The sequence below is a fragment of the Hydra vulgaris genome, chromosome 05 (genome assembly GCF_038396675.1).
Source record: "Hydra vulgaris chromosome 05, alternate assembly HydraT2T_AEP".
Taxonomy (NCBI): domain Eukaryota; kingdom Metazoa; phylum Cnidaria; class Hydrozoa; order Anthoathecata; family Hydridae; genus Hydra; species Hydra vulgaris.
Genome location: NC_088924.1, coordinates 12,366,713 through 12,374,912, shown reverse-complemented (window position 1 = coordinate 12,374,912; position 8,200 = coordinate 12,366,713). Strand labels below are relative to the sequence as shown.

The 8,200-nt window shown below is 27.6% G+C and overlaps 1 long non-coding RNA gene across 1 annotated transcript; it reads right to left on the bottom strand.

Annotated features, from left to right (window-relative positions):
* Positions 1–647: 647 nt before the first annotated feature.
* LOC136079971 (uncharacterized) lies at positions 648–2,956 on the bottom strand. Its single transcript, XR_010638345.1, has 3 exons — positions 2,438–2,956; positions 890–1,695; positions 648–797 (listed from the first exon to the last, which is right to left on the bottom strand). It is a non-coding gene; the product is annotated as an uncharacterized LOC136079971 (long non-coding RNA).
* Positions 2,957–8,200: the final 5,244 nt, after the last annotated feature.

Sequence of the window (8,200 nt, the reverse complement as noted above, 5' to 3'; positions counted from 1 at the left end):
AAAAAACAAAGCAATGAAATCATTCCATTGCAACAGAAGATTTAAGAATATTTTTGCATGACTTTAGGAAAGACATGCAAAAATATTTTCAAACATTTAAATTAATCATAAAAAGTATATGCCTACATAAAAAAAATCTTATAACATTATTTGTTAGTTTAAACCAAATGCCTTTATTTTAAACAATCACTATAGTTAATTTTTTATTTTATTCAAAGTCTTTGCGTAAAATAAAACTTTAAAAAGATTAACGACTAAAACTTATTCATAACATAACAGTTTTTTTAATAATATTTTAATTGTTAAACATCAAAACCGCCATAGTTAAATTGTAAAGAAAAAAAATTATAAGCGTGGTCAGTTAAAGCGTGCGATCACACGCCATTCCTATCAAAACCTGTATATTACATACATTACTGAATGATGCTCTGTTATATAAATTTTTTTTCAAATTCGTAATTTTGGATACAAACTGCTACAATAATTTCCCAAAAATAGGTATTTATGCATGCAATATGATTAAAAGCTGAAAAAAACAATTTTTTTTTATTGAATCCAAATTTTTAGGAACACGTTGCTACTTGAATTAATATTGGATACTATAATAATAAATTTAGATGAAACCTTACAGTAAAATCTACACAAAGTTATATTTTGAATAAAATATATTTACTAACATATTAAGAGATTGATAAACAAAACTCAGCTGGAACATAATCTCAGCCACATTTGAGTTACATTCACCATATAGTGTAAAGTACATGTCCAGTGACTGCTGTAAAATCTGAATTGCATCCCTTTATAAAAACAACTTTTCAAATTAATATTGGATAAAGAAAAAATGTGAAACAACAAATTTTTTTAAAAAAAGCAAACATTCTAGACATACTCAGGTTGGTTGATGTTAAAATAGACAGAACCAATTTCTGCATAAAACTGTAAATTCACTTCAACTAAGTTTTAAATTATTAAAAAGTCTTATATATATTATTTTCAAATTTTATAAACATTTGTTTTTTCCAAAAAGTTGCAAAAAAAATAATAATAATGTTTAAAAAAATACCGTAGTCTATTTAAAATAGTCATTTTTAATCATTTCATGCTCTGATTAAAAATTCAAGTTAAAAAAAAAAAGTTTTAAACAGTTCTGTGTAAAAATAGACACAAAAAAAATAAAGCAAGTAAATCATTCCATTGCAACAGAAGATTTAATTTAACTTATTCATGACTTTAAGTCATGAATAAGTTAAATTAAATTTTTATCTCCCAATAAATTTTAAGAAAACTTAAAAATTTATCTTCAGGGTTCCCACAGAAAAAAAAAATCGAAATTCTAGGACTTTCCAGGACTATTTTCCTACTTTTCCAGGATTTTTGTAAAAAAATTCCAGGACTTTTCCACGATTTAGCTATAAAAAATTCGGAAAATTTCCTTTGAAATGAACCATTTAAAAAGATAAAAAACTTTATTAATACCTGAAACTAAAATTCTCATAAACAAATGTTTCTAATAAAACACAAAACCTAAAGTATAAAATAGTGTAGCACAGTGGTAGTGGTAGAAACTAGGTATTTGTGGCTTAAACCCATCTCTGGGCATATTTTGCAACATCTGTTAGGAAGGAGGCGTGAACTTCTTATTAAATACATTTCCGCAGTGTTCTATTATAAGACCGTAATGACTTCTTAGGGCACCTAAAATAAAAGCATATATAATATATATATATATTATATACGATAATAATAGTTTAATTAAGTTTATAGTATAAGTTATACTAATGCACATTGCAGTATTTTAACAAAGTTTGTTGTCTTTACATTTTATTATGGCTACTGTCGCTGTAAAGAGAAAAATGAACACAAAACAATTTTAAAAAAGTACACTGATTTAAAGGAAATTGGAGAAGTATTGTCAAAGTCTCATGCTACAAAATATGAAAAGATTTTCGAATGTAGGAAGATGCAAGGGATTAAGTCAAAATGTACGAGAATTAAAGAAGGAACATTCTCAAATTTAGATAATCTTGTTTTTAAATGGCTTTTAAATGCAAGGAGTAGAAACATGGCAGTATCAGCAACAATTCTTAAAACAAAATCCAGAGAACTTGCTGAAAAAATTAATATAAATGGATTTCAAGCGTCTGATAGTTGGTTTGATTGTTGGAAAAACAGGTATAATGTTTCTTTCAAGATGGTATGTGCACAGCTGAAATGACCACGCCATGGAAGGAAACAACTCTCCCTACAACTTTATGCAGGTATAAACTTGTTGAAATTTATAATGCAGATGAATTTGGATTATCTTTTTGTATGAAACCTTTTTTTTTATTTTTTTTTTTATTCATATCCATTTATATTAATTTTTTCAGCAAGTTCTCTGATTCGTCAAACGAAATTGTGTAATATGGAGCAGTTAAAAGTGTAAATAATAGCTTACTTTGAAAATATGGAGCAAGTCTATATGTAGCCACATACCCGGCCTTTGTTCGACCACATTGAAATGTCTTTGCAATATTGCTATCAGGGAACATTTTTCTGAACAATTCTTCAGAATTTGATGAGGTATTCATTGAATGCCTTGAGTAAACAGTATTTAAAACTCAGCGTATCTCAGCTTCAAGTGTCAATGATCCTATAAACAATTGATCAATTGTTTTTGATTTGCTTGATTGTGATATAGCTTCAGAACAAGTTTCTAGAATAGGAGGCGGACAAGTTAAAAGTGATAAATATGATTTGATGGTTTGCTCTGAAGATTTTCTTTGTATATGCTTTTTGCTTCTCATATGCGATGTTAATGCAGCCTCTCCCATGTTAGAAACATTGATTTTACTAAATCAATAGATACACTTAGCCATTGTTTCATTAATCTTCTGAACCCAGGGTTTAAATTGATCATCACACAACCATTTTTCTTGAAATACACACTCATTCTTAGGCATTTTTTAATCTATTACACTAAAATAAAAAAACATTTTGAAAAAATCTAAACATAATTTTAAAAACTGACTGCAACTTAAACTAAGCTATAAACATTTAACTAATTTAAAAATATGAAAAGTTCTCAATCAATCATATAATTCTTAGCATGTCAAGCATTTTTACAGATATATTTAGTAGAAGCAACCAACTGCGTACTATACTTTACATTTTGAAATATTTATCTTAATCAAAATGTTTACATTGGTGAGAGGGAAAATATACTTGATTATGATATTATTCATAAATCAGAACTAAAAAATTTAACCTCTTGAAAATTTAATTTAAAATTTTAACTATGGAACCCATATTACTTAAAAATATGATTAAAAAATTTGAAATTTAATTCCTTGAATTTAAAAAATTCCAAGACTTTTCCAGGATTTAAGAGAAAAAATGAAAAATTCCAGGACTTTCCAGGATTTTTCAGGACACTAGTCAAATTCCAGGACTTTCCAGGTCTGTGGGAACCCTGAATCTTCCAATAAACTTTTAAAAAGACATGCAAAAATAAATTCAAACATTTGAATTAAAAATAAATGCCTGCATAAAATATATTTTACAACATTATTTGTTAATTTAAACAAAATGCCTTTATTTTAAACAATCACTATAGTTAATTTTATTTGTTAATTAATTATTAGTTAATTAATTTTCAAACAAATCTCCGACAAGCCCCAGCTCATCACAAATATCACTATCAGAATCCGCAAGATGTTCTTGAATATACGCTAGATTCGTCTCAATTTTATCCTTTACTTTATCCTGTGTTAAGAATTTTAGCTTTGAAATAATCTGTTCTTGTGAAGCACCAAAATCAAGGAAACCTTTTACTTTCGAGATTTCTCCCTTTATTTCTCCTTTTAACTTTCCTTTTTCCTTGCCTTTTTCAAAAGCTTCATCTACTATTTCTTCGGCCTCTTGCGCATTAATTTTTTGTTTCCAATATAATGCTTGTGTATTATTATCCCATTTTGCTACCTTCATGTTTTCATACGGTTTTTTAATTACTGTATTTCTGTCCGGTTTATCCCGATATTTCGAACAGTCAATCAGGAATTCTAGCCATTGATATTTAAATGGGCTTCCTGTACCTATATCCTCCATAAATACTACTTTGTTTATATTTCGGCAATTCATAAAATTTCCAGTGCATCTTGTAACCGGGGTAAACTTCTCTGGTTTGAAGAATTGTAGGTTTTACGTCAAGCTCAAATAGCTTTTGATTCTTTATAGCAGGATTACTGGTAAACACATTCTCCTTGCATATGACTGGGTAATTCCATGTCAAAACAACAAGTCGAGATAACCCACCATCTCAGAAATATTTTATTTTTGGCACAAATGCAGTTAATACCGTCGTTAGGAATATTCAAAAATAATTTGGAGCCAATATTTTGAGAGTTATGGGTCTTTGAAGTTTAAGATTTTTTACATTTTTTTAATCTTCGCGCTCTTAGCAACGTCTATAGCAACACTTAAATGTTAAAGTATGCACAGTTACATTGACCATACGTTTACAAAATTTAATTGGTATAGAAACTTTTGAAAAAAGAAATCAAAAATCATTACTTAAAGTTATTAGATCATATATTTGAATAAAATCTTTAAGATAGAAACCGGTTTTTTAACAATAATTTTTCAGTAAACATGTCTAGTTTAAGATTAATTGCAGAAAAAGTATTGGTCTATTCATTTTAAATCTTTACAATAATAGTTTATATATAAATACCTGTAAGAGGCAAAAATTATTTCACTGTTTTTTAATGCACATATCTATTTTATTATTGTTTTATTTTTGCAATTTTATTTTTGCATTTTTATTTACCGTTTTGGTTATAATCTCCATATAGAGATTATAACTAAAACAAATTCTCACAAAAAAATTATAATTTCTCACATAAGTATTTTTATATTTAATATTCAAATGTTAGAACAATTTGCTCCATTTAATTAATTAAACAAGAAGCCAGAAATTCATTTTTATTTTGAAAATAAATAAGTGTAATGATTACACTTATTTATTTTAAAATAAAGTTTTGATTATAATACTCATGTTAGAAATTATTATTTATTTAATGTTGGTTTTAGAAAAATAAAATATTGAAATTAAATATTTTTATAATGGCTGGAACATTACAATGCTCCATTGGATTCGTTTTAAAATCAAATTGTCACAAGTTAACGTTTACAAACCACATTGGAATAAAATTTTTTAAAGATTTAGCTCCAGATGAGCAAAATTTAGTTGCGCTGAGGTCTGGTGTTTCTCCTGTTTTGATTATTGATTTATGTTTTCATCATCAATAGTTCTATCTTGAGAAGTTCCCTGTGTTTCAGAATAAATGCTGTGATCCACTGTTAGTTCACAAAAGACCATGCAAAGGTTAGTAAAGCTTGTCATAATGATTTTTATAAATGTTACTTTGTCATAATTTTAAGGTCTTTATTTTTGTTAATACTAGGCACATTTTATTTTATTAAGTTATATTTTTTAATTTAGCATCTCTCAGAGAAGTCATGTTAAGAACCATAGCTTTAGACAACAGGTTCAATATTGTACCTGGTCAGAAAATTTGTACAAATTGCTTAGTCAAATTAAAAGCTTCCACTGAAATTAACACTGATAACATTGATATTTCTGATGATTACACAAATAAAAGTATAAATAAAGAAAATGTATTTAACATTCAACCAGAAGCTGATATAAATAAAAACAGATAAGAACTTTCGGATTGTCTCAGTATAATTGGTGTGTCACCAGTCAAGCTTCACGAAAAACCATTTGCGAATTGTATGAGTGTTAGGAAAAAAAAATTTAAACTATTACATCAGTTTTCAAAGAAAAGTTATCAAGTTCTTTAAAAATTCCATTGACAGAAGTTGAAGTTTTGATAATGAATATATTCTTGATTTAAAAAAAAAAAGTTGTTCAGTTCGAAAAAATGTTAGTTTTGAGAAAATATACACTTGAAAAATCCTGTTCATTTAGGAACAAAATTCAAATATTGACTTTGTGCCCACAAGAATGGTCAATTAAAGCAGCTAGTGAGTATTTTGGTGTTTCAAAGTATCTAATAATAAAATCTAGATCTTTAGCAAAGAAGGAAGGAGTTCTTGCAGTTCCACAAACTAAGCGAGGTAAAATGCTCCCTAATCAAATAATTACTTTAGTGAAACTTTTTTTATGAAGATGATGAAAACTCTTGCCAGATGCGTGGTCAAAAGGATTTTGTAAGTGTTAGTTGGAAAGTCCATATGCAAAAGCGACTACTTTTATCAAGCTTAAAAGAGTTATTTGTTTCATTTAAAATTCGATATCCACATGTAAAGTTAGGTTTTTCCAAGTTTTGTGGTTTAAGACCTAAATGGTGTGTTTTACTAAACTCATCAGGAACCCATTCTGTGTGCGTTTGTATCTTCCAAGTTAATTCTCCTACCCATTAAAATTGATTACCATGAACTTTATAAATTTATTGTTTGTGATATGCAAAACAAAGAATGCATGTTACATCCATGTACACAATGTCCAAAATGTACATCTAAATTAGAAGAAAAGCTATTCGAACTAATAGGACAGTTTGAGGAAGAAGATACTATCGAATTTAACCAATGGGTTACTACTGAAAGATCAGATTTAGTTATACAGCTTGTAAGCATACCAGATTATGTAAATATGGTGATGGAAAAACTAGTCAAACTAATAGCACATTCATATATTTCTAAATGCCAATCTAAATATTTAAAAAACCTTAAAGAAGAACTGCAATTAAATAGTGCAATAATTGTAGAAGATTTTGCAGAAAACTATAGTTTTGTTGTGCAGGATGAATTACAAAGGTTTTCATTGGAATAATCTTCCGTGCAAACTTGATCAAGTAGTTGTGTATTATAAAGAAAATCAAGTGTTGCATTCCACTTCATATTGCATTATATCAGATGATAACAATCATGATGTACCAATGGTTTACGAGGTACAAAAATCAATTATCAATAATCAGAAGCAGAAGCAAAAGATTACCAGCATTGTAAATGTGATCTACTTTTCTGATGGCTGTTCATCTCAATATAAAAACTGCAAAAATATTTTTAATCTATGTCAGCATAAATCAGACTTTAGAATAGATGCGAAATGGGTTTTCTTTGCAACCAGCCATGGAAAGCAACCTTGTGATGGTATAGAAGGAACAGTTAAACGGCTTGTAGCTAATGCTAGTTTGCAGAGAGTTTCTACAAATCAAATATTAAACTCACGTGACATGTTTACATATTGCACTAACAACATCAAAGGTATAAACTTTATTTATATTTCAAGGGAAAGTTTGATAGAAACAAGATTATTACAATCTGACCGATTTAAAAATGTAAAAACAATACCAGAAACAAGAAACTTTCATGAATTTATTCCTGTATGTCAAAATGAAGTTAAGATGAAATACTGCAGTGATGACACTATCCCTACCTTGACTTACAAGTTTAAAAATTGTGAGATGCAAAGTGATGTGCAAAGTTGATGTGGGATTTAAATTTATGCACCAACATGGCCCTTGAATCTTAAAAAACATTTGCTTGCTTCCTTTTATCCATTATTTTTTAGAATTGACAGTTTGCGTATGCCTATGATATGTATATGACAATATTTTTGCATAATATTGCCTACATTTGTTTTGTTTTACAGTCCAAAGAAAAACAAAGGAATATGTGAAGAAGTTCACTAATTTGTATATAAATTTGTCAATTCATAAAAACATGGAATTCAAAGAGTTAATGTGTTTTGATATTTAAAATTAAGTTTATCTGTGGACATGGATACTATTTATGGACATGGATATGTCATGAATATTGCATTTTTATACCATATTTTAATAGAAAATATCTCTTATTTTTGGCTAGCTCTGAGTGAAAATACCTGTTTTTAATATTTAAATATTTTTAATTGAGTTTATTAAATATGCATATTGTAGTTTTACACATAAGTAAGAACTCTTACTTTCTGGTTGTGCCTAAACATAAATACCTATCAATTTTTTGTCTCAATCTCAATAATCTTTCAATCAAAAATAAAAATTAAATTTTTTAGATCAATAAGTCGAAAAACAAGTCAGTTTTTTTTTTTCTTAGGTATTTATATGTACTTTAAGAATATGAAGTTTGGAAATATATAGATCATAACCTTTTCTGTAATTCCTCTTATAGTAAGCCTGTTTACTTTTAAATTTTA